The sequence below is a fragment of the Saccopteryx bilineata genome, chromosome 6 (genome assembly GCF_036850765.1).
Source record: "Saccopteryx bilineata isolate mSacBil1 chromosome 6, mSacBil1_pri_phased_curated, whole genome shotgun sequence".
Classification (NCBI taxonomy): domain Eukaryota; kingdom Metazoa; phylum Chordata; class Mammalia; order Chiroptera; family Emballonuridae; genus Saccopteryx; species Saccopteryx bilineata.
The window spans coordinates 94,066,676-94,088,664 of NC_089495.1; the positions used below are offsets into that span (position 1 = coordinate 94,066,676).

General features: G+C 33.6%; 1 pseudogene; it reads right to left on the reverse strand.

Moving 5' to 3' along the window:
- Nucleotides 1-343: 343 nt before the first annotated feature.
- LOC136308273 (heterogeneous nuclear ribonucleoprotein H-like) lies at nt 344-1,506 on the reverse strand (annotated as a pseudogene).
- Nucleotides 1,507-21,989: the final 20,483 nt, after the last annotated feature.

A 21,989-nucleotide genomic window follows, 5' to 3' on the forward strand; every position in this document is an offset into this window, starting at 1 on the left:
ATGCACATCTTTGAACATACTTCCAAACAGTGTTCAATGTAATGTAATATGAAAGCACATTTAACATAATCCAACTGCTTTAACTTAAATATATTAACTGCTTAAGTGCATTGTACAATAGAACTAATTTGAGAAAAGTGAAACATCGAGTTATAGTTTACTCAACTTAGTTGTTACATTCTAGATGAAGATTTGTGTTCAAAATACCAAACCTTAATTCTTTAAAACAGTCCTGATTTCTACTTAAAGTAAGCACAAACCACAAGCTGATATTACAAAACTATAAAACTTAAGTTATTTTTCTTTAAAATAATGTTGACCAAGAGTGAATGATAAGGATCAATTACATTCCCCATCCACTACTTATACTGGACATGGTAGACATCTCTCCCATTCTGTTCACTCCTATAGATGTATGACTTCCACTGCTGAGGAAGCTGCTCTCTCTGCTCCTTGACTTCTTATGAAATATTCAATTGAAAAACTCTGGAGATTTCTCTGTAAAAGTAGGTCATATCCGCTATGCTGCTCTGGCCCCCAGAGTCATCTGCATAACCACCCTGCAGCTGCTGGCTGGCTAGCCCATCATAACTGGACAAGTTGGACACGCTCATGCCTCCCATCATTTGGCTACCATTATTAGCACCACTACTTGCTCCTGCTGTAGAATTCAAGAAGAGTTCTACACATCTGTGTTGCATATTTGCTTTGTCTTTTGGCATAGAAGCCATAGCATCTCTATGAGTCACAAACTCAACATTTACTTTGCCAGTTACTTGTCAATCAGAACCAGTTTCAATATGTAGTCTCACAGGATTAAGCAGTAAAAAATAATTGTAAACGTCATTGTCAGTAGCTCTGTAAGGTAATCCCCGCATGTGTACACATCATCCTTTGTGCTGGAAAATAGAGCCACTCTCACCATATCTGTGATCAGACATTCTTGAAAAAACAATAGTTGAGGTCTCTTCCAAATCTATCTGACTCCAAATCATAGCCATCATTCTAGCCACTATAATCATCATGGCCTCCACAACCTCCACCACAAGCACATGCTTCATCCTTTCAAAGCCAGCTCCCCTGCCTGTCATCCCCTCTGCCAGTCTCAGGTCTGTCACAGAGACCTGGATGTTGCATGGTCATAAAGTTTCATGGTGGATCATAGTGAGTTCTAACTTCAGCTCAACTACTCAAAGATTTTCATATACTTTTGCCCTATTCTTTCCTTGTATTTCCTTAGACTCTTTTTAGCTATTTTCTGTGAAGCAAACTACATGAAGGCCTCCCCTGTACTCCTAAGTCCACTGGCTATGTTATCTCATTTGGCATGGCTTCCAACCCTGAAAAGAACTAAACAATTTCTTCCTTGCTACAGCCTGAGGGGAGTCCTCTAAGCTGTACTAAGCCATCATTGGCTGTGTCGGGACTATTTGGGCTAGTATGCTTCAAAACCCCATCCATTTTGATGTTGTTTGACTTGAATTCTTCAACATATCTGTGGCCCATCATTTCTCTGTCTTCTTTTCAGGGTCAATTTGACTTCATGTTCTGATTCAAGTTCAACAAAAGACTTATGACTCAATCTGCCTTCTCTGGTTTAGATGAAACATATACCTTGAGCCACATTTTGAATTTTGCCATCAGAAAAAAATAAAACCACTGCACTTTATCCATCAAGTAAGACCAGGACAAACCCTGGACCTTCACCACAAATCCCTCTTGCCTTTGGTGTCCAACATCTTTGTCTCTTGGTGGGTTCTGGCGTGGAAACAGACTGAGCATGTGACTTCAGCATGGTTGAGAAAAATCCTAATTGTACTCTTTAAGTTCAATATTCTTTCCTCTGTCCTCTCCATCTTGTAGTTGAGCTCATCCATTGAATTCTTTTAATTTTAGATATTGTGCTTTTTAGTTCTGAAATGGCTACTTCATTCATCTGTGCATGTTCTAATTATTTGCTGAGGTTTTCTATTTTTCCATTTTTTAAATAATGTTTCTAATGCTTTTTGAAGCATTTTTTTAAATCAGTGTTTTGAAATTTTTGTAATATAATTATAACATCTGCATGATCTTGGTGTTGGGTCTGTTACTTAACTTTTTTCATTCACTTTGAGATCTCATTGGTTCATTGTACTATGAGTTATATTCATTTGAAACCCAGGCACTTGCAGTATTATAAGGCTCTGGATGTCATTTAAGTGTTTTGTTTCAGTTGGCTTCCTTTGGGAGAGCTCTGTTGGGTGAAAGAAGTGGGTTTTACTGTCAGGTAGAGAGAAGATTACGTATTCCTCCCGGCATCCTTTGATACCCATTGATGAGGAGCTCTGTGTGACTGCTGGGCTGGATAGGAATTCAGAGCCCTCAATATGCTCATACTGCCCTGGCTAGGGAGCGGTAGGGTGAAGAGGAACACCTCCTCACAGCTCCCCACTTGACTCCAATGATAGAAAGTGTGGGAAGCTTTTTACTCTAACCTGGGATGAAAGCTCCCATTTAGTCTTCTCTAACACCACCCTGCTAAGTGAGTTGGGTCACCTTGCTACAGCCTAGCAAGCATAAAAGTTTTGGCTCATGACTTGGGTTTGTTGGTTTGGGCTGCAATTTGATCTCTTGTATTTGACCAGAGTAAGATAGTTATTAAATAAAAAAGTTTTCTGTCTTTCTAGGCTGCCTCTTTTCTACTTTTTTGGTTACAGAGAACAAGATTTTCAAGTGATATTTGGTGGCACTTGTTGGCATTTCCATGTTGCCAGCTTCTATGGGCTCTAGTTTGGGATTTATAAATTCCAAAGAAAACCTAGGGAAAACATCACCATTGTGTCTGGGTCCCAAGCTCCTTAGGTGGTCTGAATTATTATCTCTAATTTTCAGGGTAATCTTGATTGTTTTCTATACACTGTTCAGAAGTTTTAGTTTTACTTTTAGTTAGAGGGATGCAGAAAAATGCATCTACTCCATTTTTTTTTTTTTTTTTTGGATAATGGGAAAGTTGTCCCTTAAGATCTGTCCATTGATATTTTCCTAGCATTTTACATAGTAACTTCCAAATAATAAATATTTGGTACATAATTATTCAATGAGTGGCTTAATAGCAGAATTTACATTATTGCCACCATTTGCATTTGAAAATCTCTTAAAACAGTTTATTTCCTAAGCTTATTTTTTGTTGTTCTGATTTACAGCTTCTAAATAATTTAGACTTAGAGAATGTAATTTGTAATTAAGAACATTCTCACTCACATATGCAAATTCTAATGAGTACTTGTTATAATCTTGCTATTTTTTAATAACATTAGTAATGCTAGGCCGAAATTTCTTAAACATCAAATTTATCTTAATAGATTGGTATCCCTTTTTTAATTGTCTAAAATCATTTATTTTATTTGACATTGTATGGATGTTGGTTATTTTCTGTAATGTTTTGGTGCTTGCAGAATATAACATCAATACTTTGGCATTTCTCATGTAATGAGCAATTGTCATTCTGAAGCTCTGTAGTCCTGGGAACCAAAAAGAAAATTTATGTTTAAAATTCTTTATTGGAAATGCTTTGACAAGTATGACTTTGATTGTTGCATTGTTCCGTCCCTCTGCTCCTGTAACTAGTTTTAGACTAATGTGAACCATTAAAATGTTATTTTTAGTGTCTTCACCAAATAAGTCAAATAAACCAAGTTCAGTTTAGGTAACCTTACTTTCAACAAAAAAATCATTTGCCAGAAAATTATGTGGTTACAGTGACAACAAAAAAGAGCAATTACATACATTCACATGATTTCCAAAATAAATAAAGACCAAATAAACATTGCTGGAGGACATCTCTGTGAGGTATCATTAATGATATAGTATAGAGTAAGATAGCAATTAGAACTACAACCATTTCTCACCCTATAAATAGAGAAATAGAAGCACAATCTAATTTTCTGATAGTGGAATAATAATCATTTGTTATTTTTAAAATATGTAATAGATATTAAATGGTTTATTGACATATCTGTAGTTCACAGTAGTCTTATAGATATTATCCCAATTTATAGAATAAGAAGTAAAAGTCAGGAAAGTTAAAACAACTTTTCCCGGTCACACTGATAAATGTTTCATCTAGGTCATATTGTTTTAAGCCAAGACTCAAAATTCCCAAATTTATTTCTTATATCTTAAAATTCAGAATCTTTTATTGTGGATAATCATGCTTCTTTTCCCAAATTCTGGTCATAATCTTCTATAATTGATCTTAGAACTTAATCTCCCTTTTCACTAGCCAAAGGATATACTATATTTCATCAAATCTACTGTCAATCACAGTAACATACAAAGTTTTTAATGTGCTCCCAAAACAGAAAATGTCTTCTCATTTAAGATATAGCATCAATTGTGGGATACAGTCAGATTACATAAATATTAACATGCAAAAGTATTTGTATTGGAGACAATAAAATATTATCGCTTTCTGTTTAGTGCCTGGCTTTATCACAACACTGTTCATTTATGCAACCCTGTACAAAGTAGTAGAAAGAGAGGAAGAAGATGATGAGGAATAATTAGCTGAATAAAATCTTCAACAGAATCAGATAGTCAAAAAATGTTTTAAAATATTATTTTAACGTGATTATCTTGAAGATAATAATAAATGTAATGAATGGCAAACAACTAAGACTGGAAAATTTGTAGATGTGTTCAAATCTTTTTTGATATCTTCACATCCCCCTAACCACAGATTACTCCTACTCATACCACCAAACACTTGCTCCAGAATTAATTCCCTTAATGTTAGGTCACAGCTACATTTTGGACCCCTTTTCATTGGTTTCCATGCCATTTAAGTCAATAACACTCTTATTGACTTAGAATTAAACATATACTTTTATGATAAAATTTTCTCAGAGTAGAATAATATGAACTCCTACTCCATACTTGAATTTTTGTTTGACAATGTATCAATGAAGAATTCTCTTAATTTAAAAAATAAAGTAGCCTGATAAGGCAGTGGCACAGTGGATAGAGTATTGGCCTGGGGTGCTGAGGACCCAGGTTTGAAACCCCAAGGTCTCTGGCTTGAGCAGAGGATTATAGATATAACTCCATAGTCTCTGACTTGATCCCAAAGGTTGCTAGCTTGAGCAAGGAGGTCACTGGCTCACCTGGAGCCCCCTGGTCAAGGAACATATGAGAAAGCAGTCAATGAACAACTAAGGTGCTGCAACTATGAATTGATGCTTCTCATCTCTCTCCCTTCCTGTTTGTCTGTCCCTGTCTGTTTCCCTCACCCCCCCAAAAAAATAAATAAAATAGTGTAATATTATAAAAAGAGAATTTTTTTATGTTGTTTCCTTAGTGAACCCTCAGTATGCCCAGACAGCCTGGAGCCAGCAATGTAGAGTTGCTGCAGTGGTTGGTGTTTTGGTTACAAAATCTAGACTGTGTCTTATAAATATTTAATCATTATCCAACTCTGTTGTTGATTAAACTAAATAATGTGTATTTTTATTTTTTAAGATTATCTTAATATCTTCAGTTATCTTAAAGCTACTGTGAAGTAATGATGTTTTTGACAGTATACAATTAAGAACAAGATTAAGAAGGCAGAATCCAGGTAGACCTGTCCAGATCCCTCATTTATAAATGTTACCCAGCATTTTTCCACAAGACATTTTGCCTTCAAGGTCTTCAATTTCTGTTACTTAGGGATTGATAAGTATCCTAGGACATTGGGAAGTCAAGACAGTTGACATAAAAATACATTGGGATTTTGAGGCAGGGTCATATTACCTTTTCATTTGGCTCCAAAAAGTTATTTTAGACAACTGCAGATGGAAAACTATCTCCCATCAGTAACGATAAGAATAAACAACATGATTGCTTAGCTTAGGCTATGTGATATCCTCACTGAGTTGTCAAACAATGGTATAAAGATACTGCCTAGGATCTTTAGGTCTCCCTGACTCTGGTTAAAGAACTATTTGGGGGTATTTTACTGCTGACTTTTCTCCTCGAGCTCACCACTGTCCCCACGACTGGTGTCCACCTCCCAGGCCTTGACTTTCTCTGAAAGCAACCCTCTTCCCCTCTTCTCATCTGAACCTTAAGCGAGGTAGTATTTCTTTACTGGGCTATCTTCCCATCTCTTCCTGTAACATTGTCCTTATTTCCAGTTCCCTTCCCTCATTTACTTTTAATTTAAATACAAAAAATAAAAATAAAAAAACATTGTGAATGTACAATTATGAAACTTGACACTGTTTTGCTTTCTCCTAAAATTGTAAATCTTAATTTTTATAGTTTCATTGTGGATACCTCTGTTTATTAAGAAAAAATTCATACAAGAAGCAACCAATGAGTGCACAACTAAATGAACAACTAAGTGGAACAAGGAGTTGATCCCTCCCCCTCCCTTCCTCCTTGCATCTCTCTCAAATCAATGGAAACATTTAAAAAAGAAAAGGCTATTAATCAGCAAAGTATAACATACAATCAAATACACAGAATGCTTTTTTTTTTTTTTTTTTTTAAGCTGGAGAGGAAGGGAGAGAGATAAAGATATAGACAGATGGGAACCTAGGGCTGCTCTTGTATGTGCCCTGACCAAGGACTGAACTGGCAACCACTATGCTTTGGGACTTCACTCTAACCAACCAAGCTATTCAGCCAGATAAAGTAATCACTCTTCTAACTTCTCACTAGTGAATTTTTGAGTCTCTAAGTTTGATTACATCTAGGTGTGCTGTACTCGAGCTTTTCTAAGATGGAAGACATAAACATGGTTCTATCTGAGTCTGATTAGAAATATACAATTCATTTTCTCCCAATCATAGTAATAAAAAGTCTTATCTCTTCAGAAACATTCAAATTCTCAGCTATTGAAAAAATATTCCTAGCCCCAAGATGAAAATTCTGTTTACCATTCCAGATTATTATTATAATCTCTTCGTTCTGACTATGGCTAGACTTTCCATTTTTCTCCTATAGTAAGGGTTGTTGATTTTTATCAATGATAAGGAAACAATCCTTACCACATTTCTTGGTAGACCTTAACTATATAGAATACAAGGAACATTTTTCTTTAAATGTTCTTCTAAAATAATAAAATTTTCTTTTAAATTTTTGTAAATGCCTAACCACAATATTTGAGCCATCATAATCTCTTTTTTATCTATGAGTTTATATTCATAGTATTGTTAAATTTAATAGAAGAGTTAGTTACATATATAGGGCAATTTCCATAGGCTAGAATGAAGAAAACGCTAATTCAAGAGCAGTATTTTTTTTCTCTTCCCATGAATGAGATGTTTACTATGTACACAGTAGAGCTGAATAATCTGAAGTCTTTTCAGTAAAGCTTTATATAGAGTTATAATGTGTGAAATTAAAAATATTTCAGATAATGCATTATTAATTAATGGCATATACAAAACTCAATGTAATGAATTATTCTTTACAGAGGCCAAGGAGAAAACCTTTAAAATACACAAAATTTGCAAAATATATTATAGATAGGCCCAATGAACTGTATCTGTACACTTTGCTCTAAGTTCCAGATTTCTTATAATATAGACCCAGTAGTTCTCCATGATAGACTTGAGGACTGAGAATTATCAAATACTAGAAGCTTTGCAAGAAAAATATGAAAAGATAATACAACTTAAAATTATGTCATTTTATCAATTGAAATGGTATCACAAGTACTTTAAGGCACCTGTTTCTTTGAAAAAATAACTAGAAAAATAACATACTATACTATAACATTAACCTATTCAGGTCACACAGTTGCTTTATATAAAACATAAACAATAAAACCTTCATATATCATACTAGACCTCTTAAAAGAGCAATGATGAAAGTTGTCCCTGACGAGGAAAGCCTTGCCATTACCCTCAGCTTGACTAAACCTTTTTTTTTTTCTCAGTGAGAGGAAGGGAGATAGTGAGATATACTCCCGCATGTGCCCCAACTGGGATTCACTCGGAAACCCCTGTCTGGGGCCAATGCTCAAATAAGCTGAGCTACTTGTAGAGCCTGAAGCTGCTGCTTGGACCAACTGAGCTATCCTCAATGCCTGGTGGTCAGTGTTCAAACAATTGAGCCACTGGCTGAGGGAGGAGAACAGAGAGAGAAGGGAAGAGAAGCAGATGGTCACTGTATGCTCTGATCAGGAATCGAACCCCATATGTCCATATGCTGAGCTGACACTTTATCCACTGAGACAATGGGCTAGGGCCAGCTTGATTAAACTTTAACTGGCTTTTTCTTTACTATAGGTTCCCGACTTTCTTTTTCTTAGAGCATTTATTTTAAAAAGCTTGTAATTGCACATTTATTTCATCCATCCTTTGAGATGTAAATCTTTTAAAACACTTTTTTACAACTTTATAGGTCAAAAATATTTTCCTTAGGTATTAGGAACTACCCCTGGAAGATAGCTTCTTTTAAGCCTCTCTGATTCTATAGGAAGTTAGGAGGAGCTTCACTTAAATAGGCACTTCATGCCAAGCTGTAAAACCACTTCCTGTCATGAAGATATAAGAAAGTTTACTTTTCTTTTGGGTATAGCCAAATAGCAAACAGAGATTGCCTACAATGCCCTTCATTTCAGCTCTGAAAAATGTCCTCTCCTTTTATTTCAACAGAGTGGAACTTCTTTATCACAGTGCATTGAATAAAGTCCCTCTTACCTGATTAATTAATTTTATCTGATGCAACTTTTGATTTGACATGATTCAAATATTCTAATTTTGTCAAAGTTTCTTGCAATGTATTTGACATGTGGTGGCATACTATACAATGGTCATTTACCTGAAAAAACAAAAAACGAAAAAATCTCAAAATGCCTTATGAACCTAAATGTAAAATGCAAACTATAAAACCCATAGAAGAAAACATGGAGAAAATCTTCATAAACTTGACATTTTTTAGTGAAACATCAACAGCAGGAATAAAAACATATATAGTCATAGTTTTTATATCATAAAAGAGGAAACATTTTCAGGTAAAATAATTAAAAAAATAAAGGTGTCAAATTTTCAAGTTACATATTATAATTAAGCAGCTTGTACACCCAAAGATTAGGTAGAAAAATCAAATAGTGACAGAAAATTATTAAAATTATTCCCGGTTTCCATCTTTAATTTATCTTATATATTTGAGGATTTTGTCATTTATTTTATGTTGTTTCCATAGTAATGATTTAAAAAATTAATAATATTTTGTTATGTAATGCCCCCATTTTTTAAATTCAAGGAACTGACCCAAATGCTTGTGTGGTAGAATTGCATAAATAAAATCATGTTTATTATGTTCATGTTTTAGTTTTAAAGCATTAGATTCTATATCAGCTCTTATTTTTCCCATTTTTCCAAAGTACTTTAGTAAATAGTTCTATATTCTTACCTCCATTTTTACTGTCAGTTGTCTTTCTTGCATATTATGACTATGTTAGAGTGTAACTATTTTTAGGTGTCCTTGGATACTGGCTCATTGCTACTAAAGAATAAGATCTTTTTCTTTAACTAACAAAAACACTTTAAAGAAGTAATTTATCATGAGCTTACTGAGTTGTCTAATGGAATTGAAGGCAGAATTGCATATGAACTTCAAGAAAAGATTGAAACAAAAACTAAACAGCCTTTATATCTTAAGAAAGTTTTAGTCTTAGGTCTTACCTCTCTTACCTTCTCTGTAACCCTTTTTCTACTCATCTCTATTTCTCTCTCTGGACTAATTTCCTTGTATCCCATCAACAAGCTGGAATCACACCACCACACAGTTCTGTAAACCCTCCAGACTTTGTCAAATCCCCCTTTTCCTTATATCTCCCATTTTACCTGTGATCATTAGATTATTGTCAAACTTTTCTAGCAATCTTACTGAATGCTGCTGGGTTGTTCAATATGTAAGATGGTTCATTTTCATAGTAACAGGCAGACATTTTAAAGCACAGGATGTATGATGTGAGATTAGATCTGAGGATGAGACTGCATATTTAAAATTATTACTGTTCACCAACATCTGGTTGATTCCATCCCATATTTTACCACTTATAAAGTGTTATTTATTCTTTCACTTCTCACAGTCTTTTATCTTTTTAACATTTTTCTCTTGTTTGTATTTTACCTATTTGTTAGGTGAGCTTACATGATCTATTTAATGTTTAGTTTTATTTATTTATTTTTTTGACTGCTACTGAGTATTGGACCTGATCTCCCTTTTTATATTACCATTCCTGTGTTCTGCCTGTCCTGAGGCTGCAGAGAGCATTTCCTTTCTGCTATTTACTACTACAGTGATGGTACCAGTAGGACTCAATAAATTAAAATAATAATGATACATCTCTCAAAATCCTAATTGTCTATATTTCCTTAGGCAGATCCAGCAGGGAGTAAAAAAATTTAAATGATGCATTGTTTTCTATGCCCCAAATTCTTCATTATTCTTCAGTCTTTGTCAACAGAGTATCCTAGCTCAAACTCATATTTGAACACATAAGAATAATATTGAAGTTTTCAGTAGTTACACATTACTGTCTTTTGTGTTTTTGTTTGGTGGTGGTGGTGTGACTTTTTAGTTTTTGGCCATGTTAATATTTATCTTGAATTTTTGGAAAAAAAATATGTATATATATTTATGAAAACAATTTTCTTGCCCCAAACTAGATAACACACCATTATTCTCTGTTTTTGTAAAACCAATTGTTGTCATAAAATATATCACAATTTATCTGTTCGATCAATATTTACATTTTTCCTCTCTTAGGATATGAATATGTAAAAGATAAGAGAATGCTTTATTGATGTTCATTTTCTCACAATCTAGAATATGTGACCAAATGTTACTGGCATTGAGGTTCTTGGTTTCCCCAAGACAGAAACTGATAGGAAACCCCAGAGAATTTCCAGGCAGATTTAATTAAGCTCATATTCTAGCATTAGGGAGGTCGCACAGTAGAAAGGAAGGTCCTCTGAACTGGCTTGTGAGCTTTTATAAACTGGGTCAAAGAGGCTTGTTTGAAAAATCAGGATTCTTGAGAAAGCAAGCTTGAGAAGGGTTGAGGAGTGGAATTTTTCATGCCAGGGTGGGATTACTTCCTTTTTTCTGTCCTGTTGCTTGGCATCTATCTCTGAGCCTGTGCTATGGGCTCAATATAGTGATGTTATTCGTTACTGCTACCCAAGGAAGATCACATAGAAACCAAACCTTGATCAACTGAGCATGCAGAACAGTGGTTTTGACCTCTTCTGACCAACTTGGCTTCCTAGCAACCTGAGCTCTATTCCTGAGCCCGTTTCTATGCTGTCTCAATTTGAGCATTTACTAACTTTTTTACTTAAATTATAGAAACGAACAACCTTTGACACTTTGCTTTATGTTCTAATTATATAAATAAATCTAGATAAACATTATTAATCACATATACCTCATTTTAAGACATAGTTTTTGTCATTTTTCCAAACAAATTTCTAAGAGCGATCTTGGAAAACATAAAATATGTAGGATGGCATAGACCTTGATATTGAATAGTAATATGTAAATATAACATGCTCTCTCTTCTGGAGTTACTCTGAAGTCAAGTGGAAATTAAACTAGACACAGTATGACATTTGAACATACCTTAAGAAAATAATGGTCTTCATTCATTGTGTATGAGCAAAAATCTTAATTTTATCCTGAGCAAAATGTAGGGAAATTTCTCTATGTTGCGAAGTAAAGCCATATATTTCATTTATTGCTTGATGTAATTGTTATATCTGGACAAAATTAAGTGACTTTTAAGTTATTTACCACTTTAATTTTCAGGGATTCTGTGGAGCCAAAAATAAGTCTTGTCACTTGGTTCTCATTGCATGATTTGCTCTGTCTAATAAGTTTGAATCATTCTTTTTTACTTCCTGAAAACATGGATTTATACACATGAAATTACCCATTCAGAAAAGAGTATTACATTATTTAAATTTTAATTTTATTTCAGCAAAAAGACTCTTAAGTAGGGAAGCATTAACAATTCTCTATAACTAGAAGATTTAGACAAGTTCTATAGTCCTATTAAATCACAAATGGACAAGTAAAAAATCTTAATAGACTAGAAAATTTACCACAAGAATAATATCTTGAATTTAAAATTTCTATCTGCCATGAATTTTTGTGGCCAAGTTACAAAACACTCAATCTAGGGGCTTATAATGGAAATGCAAAAAGACCTTTAAATGAGAGAGCAAGAAGAGATACTGCTGTAGTATAAAAGGGATTCTTTTCTAACAAAAGGCTGAATATATGAATCATTGTCATGAAAAATACCTTTCTTCTTAGTATTACCCAATCTGCAAATCATAAACTCATTCTTGCTAGCAAAAGGGAAAAAAATGGCTTGGATTTTATTTTAATGTTGATTTTTTTTTCATGCTTCTCCTCATTCTACATATGTTCTGACTCTTCCTTTCAATCATTTCCTTTGTGACTGCTTAGCTTCATGCTCCCTATATTTTGTTAGACCAAACTGTAATGTACTCAAGGTTGGTATTGGCAGGCCCATGCAGCTAGTCAGCTCTGAAGCCAGCTTTCCTCTCAAATGGGCAAGGGAGGCAGGGGAGGGCAGTAGAGGGGGGAAGACAGGCAGCCGAGAATGCAGGCAGAAGGGAAGAAAAACCCCATTTATACTGCTGAAGTGGCTAATGTTCCTTGTTGTGCAAGTTATTCTAGAACAGAATAGCTCTCTTCAGATAAGTACTAGCAGCTGTGCCATCTGCAGAGCAAGATACCTGTTTCAAAGTATGCAGCTTGGATTATTTTTAATGGTGTGATCTTTATTTGTCTCCTGTTTACTATATTCAGTAAAGTACGCTCAGGTCTGTTGGCTTCATCAGCTCCCATTTCCTCAGGTTTTGGCTCACCTTGTGTTCTGCTGCCTACAAGGAACTAATGTGCCTTTGGGAGGCATCTGGTCAGAAAAATCTTTCCTATCTGAAGCTCTTTATATTATGCCAAGTTGTTTGGTCATCATATTAACCAATGAGAAAAAGGATTAGGTTTTAATCAACAGTTTTATTTTTAATATAAAAGATACATAAGAAAAGGATAATAAATGACTATGCACAGGCAGAAATATTTTAGTTTTATTCCTCTCATTAAGAAATTTCTTAAATTTTTAGGGATTGTCTGGTGAAATATCAAATTCTACCTGTTTGTGTGAGTGGTGATTATATATTTTGGGTGGCAGAAAACACCCGGCAGGGCTTTGAGAAAGCCTGTTAGTCATTTCATCATTTTATGCAGCATTGATCTTGCTGACTGCACAGAGTACTAATAGAACAAGTTAATGGAGTTTATTTTGTCACAAATGTTGCCAGTTAAAGAAGATGATTGCCATGTTTGGAAAACCAGGCTCTCTAACTTCTTAAAGATGCATGGAAATATTAAATCTGTTATCTGCCATAGAGGAAATATATAAATACTGCCTTCCTAATATGAGGAAAAGTGGACTTTAGTATTTTAAAGTAGACATTGCCAAATTCTTTGACAAACTATGTTTCAAAACCTATCGTGAAATATAACTGCTTGTTTATTTCATTAATGAATTATACAATATCAATGTTATAGCTTTTATTCCTTTTTTGCACCAAAAAGTCAAATTATTTTAAACAGAGAAATGAGAAGCTCATATTTGATGAGCTGAATTTAAACCAATTTGCATTGTTTAATAAGTAACTTGCAGCCTTGGATTGATGTTCCTAAAGATGTAAAAACCAAATGTTTTTCAAGCTGCAAAACTGCATGTTATTCATGCTAAAATATGAAGCTGATTATAAGATTCAATGGTAATCAGACTAAATTAATAGGATGTCTTTAACAAACCTTCATTTTCTCAATAGTCTTGACAATTCAAGTAAATAAAATTTGAGAGTATGTACCAGTGAGAAAATGAATTTAGCATGTTATGTAATGCCTTAAATGTTTCTCAAAGTGATCAATAAAGCTACCTAATTAAAATATTCTTATATGAAATTTAAGGCTTATGAAAGAATATGACGTCCCACCTACATAAGTCTAAATATTAGTTGAAGCTAATAAAGAATGAACAATATATCATATGTGGTTGTTAATTTTCAGTATAAACTAGTTCAAAGAAAGTATACACTCTAAATGTTTTTCTTTTTATTCATAAATAAGTATATTTATATTTTCATTGTACTGCCTTGCAAATAAAGTATATACACTAAAGTATGTGTATAACTTTAAAGATTAAAGTGGATTCAATATAAAATTTATTGCTGAAATTGCAGCTTTAAAACTGCACCTATTAAGATTTAGAAACAGTAATCATCTAAGTGAAAGAATATAATGTTATGAACACAATTTTGGAGTTTTCTCAGAATATTATTCAACCTTAAAAATCCTAACTTGAGTGTGATTCTTCTTCCTCTGATTCAGTGGAGATTAAATTTTAGATTCATCAATTCAGAGCCCAGCAATTGAATAATTCATTCTTTAAATGAAACATATGTTAAGGATAATGATAATGGATTTGCATTTGAAGAATATATAATCAATTAATACAGTTAAAAGGTAATCATTTTACTTCCCTTTCCAGATGTGAGAGAGCATTGAATCAGAATATTCATCCTAACCAAAAGAACTGTAAATGACAGATATTTCATGAAAATATTCTTCAAATAGCATTGGAAAACAGCCAAAATTGCCAAAAATTATGGAGCCAAGGAATTCAAGATCCCAGAGTGAAAGAGAGAATATTGAAGTTAATGTTACATTATTCATTGTTTGTCTCCTCAAGGTATGTGTTGATTTCTTTGCTAAATAATATAAGAGAATGAAAAAGTAAGCAGAAAGCAATAGTATAGAAACTAAAGAGGTAAACAGTCCTTTCATGGGTCTCCCAGAGGTGGATATTAAATTTTGGATCTCAGGGCTCACCAGGGGAAGGATCTAGTAAATATCTTAGGTTTTCATGTGAGATCTCTGAAATTCTATGCTCTAGAAGTAGACTGAGAAATAGAGGAAGGAAATATAACAGAATTCACAAAATATTGTGAATATTCTAATTCAATGCTCTCTCACATCTGGAAGAGGAAGTAAAATGAAACTTAGCCTTAAATAATCTCACCTCCTGATTTTATTAAAGGTGATGTGACACTTCTCTAACTGCCTCTCAGAATTAAATCCTCTATGAAGCAAAATGACATCACTGAGAGCCTTACTTAAGAAAAGAATGTTTGAATTCCAATCAAGTATTAACAGGTATGACAGGAGACTAACAAATTGTTGAAAATTTAGAGAAAAAAAAATAGATACTGATGTTTTGGATACAGATTTGTATATAATAAGTGTAAAATAAGTTAAGGAAAATAGTTTAAAAAAGGAGAATTTACCAAAAATATACTAAAGATTTAAAATTTATGAAAAATAATTATAAATAGAAATTCTAAATTTAAAAATATATTTTATAATAAATTAAAAACTAAAAATGATTTTAAATTATATTAAGATAAAATATATTGTGAAAAGGATTATTGAATGAAAAGACAAAGCAGTAGATAACATAAATAATATGCATTGTGGTGCCTGAGCAGGTGGTGGTACAGTAGATGGAGCACGGACTTGAAATGCTGAGGACTCAGGTTTGAAACTTCAAGTTTCTGGCTTAAGCATGGGTTCATCTGGCTTGAGTGTGGGATCATGGACATGACCCCATGGTCACTGGCTTGAGACCAAAGGTCTCTAGCTTGAAGCTCAAGGTTTCTAGCTTGAACCCAGAGAAACTGGCTTGAGCAAGGGGTCACTGCCTAAGGTAGATCCCTTCCACCAAGGCACATATGAGAAAACAATCACTGAACAGCTAAGGTGCCGCAACAAAGAACTGATGCTTCTCATCTCTCTCCCTTCCTGTCTATCATTGTCTGCCTCTCACCTCTTTCTCTCTCTCTAAAAAAAAAAAAAAAAAAAAAAGATTATGCATTGTGGTAACAAGAGGCATGAGAAATTCTTAAAATTTGTGCAAGTGGAGTGCTTAATAGAGAGAGAAAAGAAGGGAGAGATTTTCAGGAGACTTCAGATAATAACTTTCCAAAATTAATGGGAGACAACACAGATTAAGAGGCTTGAAAAGCATTAAAATCTTTACATATAGAGAAAACCAAGAAAATCTTAAAAGCAGCCAAAAGAAAAAAAAAAGACAGACATAGAACCTTCAAAAGAGCAATAACAAAACAGGCAGCTGACTTCTTCAGAGGTAATATTAAAAAGAAAAAATGAAAAGACATATTTAGATTGTTGATCTACAAAATAAAAATATCAGAATTTAATACTTAGTTATAATTTATATCCATAATGTATAGGGAATAAACATAATTTCAGAAAAACCAAAACTGAACAGGTCCTCATTATCTTATTTTCACAAACAAGACATTTAAAGATTGCTTTATGCACTCAGAAAATGATTTAATATGGAAGCATAAAAAAATAGAAGAAACAAAAAGAGTACATAAATTAGTTATACCTGTTTAAATATAATAAATCATCTAAGGAGAATAATAGAATTATATAGTGGGGTCTATATTATGTGCAAATATATATTTTTTTATTACCAAATATATATATATATATATATATATATTACCAAAAGATATTCCATAATTATAAAACTGTCATTTTTTATAAAGACAATTTTCTATATATATTAACTAAAACACCTAATAGCATTTGCTTTAAAATACATAAAGCAAAACTTGAGAACAAGGATGACAAATTAACAAATCTGTAATTATAATTAGAGATTTTACATTTCTCCCTGAGCAATTGATTGAAAAAAAAGCCCAGAAAAATCAGTATGATGTAAGATAGTAACATAAGACACTAGAACAGTACTGTCAGTTTGACCTAATTGATTTGATGGATGCTTCTCTTCCAAAGCACAGAATACACAATTGTTTTGTAATGCATTTAAATATTTACCAAGACAGCTCTAATTCTTTACCATAAAACATAGAAGTCTGATAATACACTTTAAATAACTTGTGGATTTAAAAAGAATTCACAAGGAAAATTATAAAATGATATAAAAATTGTATATAATAAAACAATGTCACATGCTGCCAAACAGACTTGGGGAATAAATATAGAGATTAGCTCAAAAATCAATATTCTGAAAACTTTAAAAGTTAAATAGATAAAATATAAGGGAACTAAAATTCATACTAATTAGAAAAAAGTAATAAGAGAAATATGCACAGAAACCAGTTATATATAAAATGGACAAATAATATAGAAAATAATTAATATTAATATATTCAACAATGTAGAATTATATATATATAATATATATATATTTTATTGTGTGGTAGTTTTGGCAGTTTGTATAACTATATATATACAGTTTTGGCAGTTTGTATAACTATATATACAAACTGCCAAATATATATATACAGTTTGTATATATATAGTTATACAAACTGCCAAAACTACCACACAATAAAATAGAACAACTAACTCTGTATTTATTAAAGGAATTCAATTCAAAATTATCAATCTTACCTGAAGTGAAACTTCAAGAGTAGAAGAGTATATTATTGAGCTCTAGCAAAAATGTAAGGGACAAATAATCTCATATATATAATAAAACAACTTTTGAAAGCTGAGAATGAGGGAACAATATTAACTCATTTTATGGAATAAAATTTTAGCTCATACTTAAACCTAGCAAAAAAATAGTAACAGTTACAAAAAAGAATACAGAACTGAAAACAATGAAAATAACAGAACAATAGCCACCACAAACATAGATGTGAAAGTCCTTAATAAAATGTTAGCAAATCAACTCCATCTCAACAACTTCTAAAAATGATAATATATCAGCATGTAGTGGAGTTTATTCCAGGTATTCAAGAATTTGAAGATCAATCAATGTAATTCATCATATAAAAAAGATAAACATTCATGTCCCTGTTCGGGTGCCAAAAAATAAAGATAAACAAATTTTTAAAAATCTCAGATGCAGAAAAACAATTTGACAAAATTCAAAAGAATTCTATCTTAGTAAATTATAAATTAGGAATGGATAAGATTTTCTTTAGCCTGATGAAGAACATCTATTAAAATATATTCAGTAATACAATAGTTAATGGTGAAATATTAAATATTTCTTCATTAAAATAGAGGAAATTATATATAACAAGTCTCAGTATTTCTTTTCAGCATTATTCCTCATTAATATAGTAAGATAAAAAAAAAAAAAAGAACAGCCACAACTTTTAAGACTTGTAAGTAAAAATTAACATCTTCATTATTTTAGGATGACATTATTTTATAAATAATACTTTAAAAATCAGAAGAAATAGCCTGACCTGTGGTGGCGCAGTGGATAAAGTGTCAACCTGGAAACACTGAGGTTGCCGGTTCAAAACCCTGGGCTTGCCTGGTCAAGGCACATATGGGAGTTGATGCTTCCTGCTCCTCTCTCTCTCTCTCTCTCTCTCTCTTCCTTCTCTATAATGAATAAATAAAATCTTTAAAAAAAATCAGAAGAAATAAAACAAAATTAATAAAAAAATCTTTGAAACATCACAGGTCACAAGCTTATATAAAAGTCCATTGTATTCATTATACATTAGCAATTAATTTTGGAAAATAAAATTTTAAAAACATCAAAAATATAAAATGTTTAAGAATATATTTAACAAAATATGTGCAAAATCTGTTAGCTGAGAAGCTATGCAATACTGTTGCTGGAATTTTAAAAAGTTAAATAATAGAAAAATTATATTAATGGATTAAAAAACTTAACATTGACATTATGGCAAGTATCCAAATTTGATCTCCATACAAAGAACTCACAAAGCAATATACAAATTTAATACAATCTCCATCACAATCTCAATATCACTTTTTAAAGAAATAGAACAAGAAATTATCAGGTATGTATGGAGCCATAAAAAAAACCCAACTAGCCAAAGAAATTCTGAAAAAAAAGAATGAAGCCAGAGGTATCACATCACCTGACTTCATATTGTACTAAAGAATCATGATCATCAAAACAGCATGGTATTGGCAGAAAAACAGACATACTGACCAATGGAACAGAATAGAGAGCTCAGAAACAAAACCATATATATATATATGGACAAATAATCTTTGACAAAGGAGCCAAAAACACACAATGGAGAAAAGAAAGCCTCTTCAATAAATGGTGCTAGGGAAATTGGAAAGCCACATGCAAAAGAATAAAACTCGACTACAGTTTATCTCCCTGCACAAAAATTAACTCAAAATATATCAAAGATTAAATATAAAATCTGAAACAATAAATTAAATATAAAAAAAAACATAGGAACTAAACTTATGGACCTTGGCCATAAAGACTATATTATGAATTTGACCCCAAAAACAAAGGAAGTAAAGGTAAAAATAAATGAATAGGACTATAGCAAACTAAAAAGCTTCTGCACAGCAAAAGAAACGAACAACAAAACAAAAAAGCAGCCAATCAAATGGAAGATGTTTACAAACAGCAGTTCTGATAAAGGGTTAATATCCAAAATATATAACAAACTCACAGGCCCTGGCTGGTTGGCTCAGCAATAGAGTGTCAGCCCTGTGTGTGGAAGTTCTAGGTTCTATTCCTGGTCAGGGCACCCAGGAGAAGCACCCATCTGCTTCTCCACCCTTCCCTCTGCCTTTCTCTTTATCTCTCTTTTCCCCTCCTGCAGTCAGGGGTCCACTGGAGCAAGGTTGGCCTGGGTGCTGAGGATGGCTCCATGGTCTCCACTTCAGCACTAGCATGGCTCTGGTTACAACGGAACAATACCTAAGATGGGCCGAGCATCACCCCCTGGTGGGCATGCCAGGTGGATCCTGGTCAAGCGCATGTGGGAGTCTGTCTCTCTGCTTCCCTGTTTCTCACTTCAGAAAAATACAAAAAAAAAAAAAAAAAAAAAAAAAAAGAAAACTCATAAAGCTCAGCACCAAGCAAATAAATAATTCAATTTAAAAATAAGGAGAGGAGCCTGACCAGGCAGTGGCGCAGTAGTTAGACTGTCAGACTGGGATGCCGAGGACCCAGGTTCGAGACCCCGAGGTCGCCAGCTTGAGCGCGGGTTTATCTGGTTTGAGCAAAAGCTCACCAGCTTGAGCCCAAGGCCACTGGCTCCAGCAAGGGGTTACTTGGTTTGTTGAAGGCCCGTGGTCAAGGCACATGTGAAAAAGCAATCAATGAACAACTAAGGTGTCTCAATGTGCAATGAAAAACTAATGATTGATGCTTCTCATCTCTCCACTCCTGTCTATCTGTCCCTGTCTATCCCTCTCTCTGACTCTCTTTGTCTCTGTAAAAAAAATAAAAAATATATATATATAAAAATTTAAAAAATGGGGAGAGGACTTGAGCAGACACTTATCCCAAGATGAAGTATAAATGCATAACAGATATATGAAAAGATGTTCATCTTTACTAGCTATTAGACAAATGCAAATTAAAACTACAATGAATTACCATCTCACATCTGGTAGATTACCTGTTAGAAACAAGATAGGTAATAACAAGTGTTGGAGAGGCTGTGGAGAAAAAGAAGTCCTCATTCACTGTTGGTGGGATGTAAACTGGAACAGCCATTATGGAAGACAGTATGGTGGTTCCTCAGAAATTAAGAATAGAACTACAATATGACCCAGGAATTATGCTACTGAGTATCATTTCCCCAAATCCATTGGTCCACAAAGACACATATACCCTCTCCATGTTCATCATAGCATTATTCACAATGACTAAGACATGGAAACAACCAAAATGTTCCTTGATAGAAGATTGGATAAACAAGATGTGTTACATAAATACAATGGAATACTACTCAGCCATAAGAAATTATGACCTATTGCCATTTATGACAACATGAATGGACCTTGAGAACATTATACTAAATGAAAAAAGTAAATCAGAAAAATCTAAGAACTATATGATTTCATAGATAGGTGGGACATAAAACAGACTCATGGACATAAAGAAAAGTGAAGTGGTTACCAAGAGGAGGGGGAGGCTATTGTTTCTATTTCAGGTTTGTGAAACTTTGAGAGATTTTAGAAAATTCCAGGGCATGAGTTAACCAGGTTGTTTGTATGGAAAAGCCACTGGAGACAGCCTGGATTGGCCCAGAAGTTGTGTGGGGCAGGGTCTCAAGGAATTACCAGGGCGGGGAGAACAATGCCAGCCAAGTTGATGGAGACTTAAGGAGAAAGGGTCAGCACAGGAACAATGGGCTCTGCCACCACTTTTGTCTGGTACAAGGCTGCCACTCAAGCTCTTTTCCCAAAGCCAAACAACTCAGTTTCTCCCTATATGTCCCTAACCCCTTTTGAACTGATGTCCCAGCATTAGAGCTCAGAGTTAGTAAGTCCAAATAAGTCCAAATTGTCACTTTAAGGGGAATATCTGAAACTGCAGCAGCCCTCCGTCTCACTCAGCCACAATCCCTGCTCGCTTGCACGGCCAGAAGTTATTAGGACTTCTCTTCCTGGCACTGGAACCCTGGGCTATGGGGCCTGTTGTGGGGCTGGGACCCCTCACTTCTCAGGGTGGACTTCTACAGCTGAGATAATCTTCCAGATTTCTAAACCCCACACATGGGTGTAGGACCAGCCTGTTCTGAGACTCCACCCCTGCTTCCTGTCTCTACGTGGTTTCTTTTTTCTACCCTTAGTTATAGGATTTCTGTTTATCTAGAATTCAGGCAGTTCGCAGATATGTTTGATCTATAGTTTAGTTGTAATTTGATGTGGTTGTGGAGGATATAAGTATTGCATTTATCTACTCCATTATCTTGATCAGATACTTCCATGTTCCATTTCTTAAAAATAAGTTTTCTTACATAAGATTGTCCAAAATAAGAATATAAATAAAAAATATCAGATGCTCCAGAATGAAAGTTAGTATACTCCAATATTTTAAAGTTTAATACTAATTAGTATATTTTAATATCAATAATAGTTTATTATAACTATAT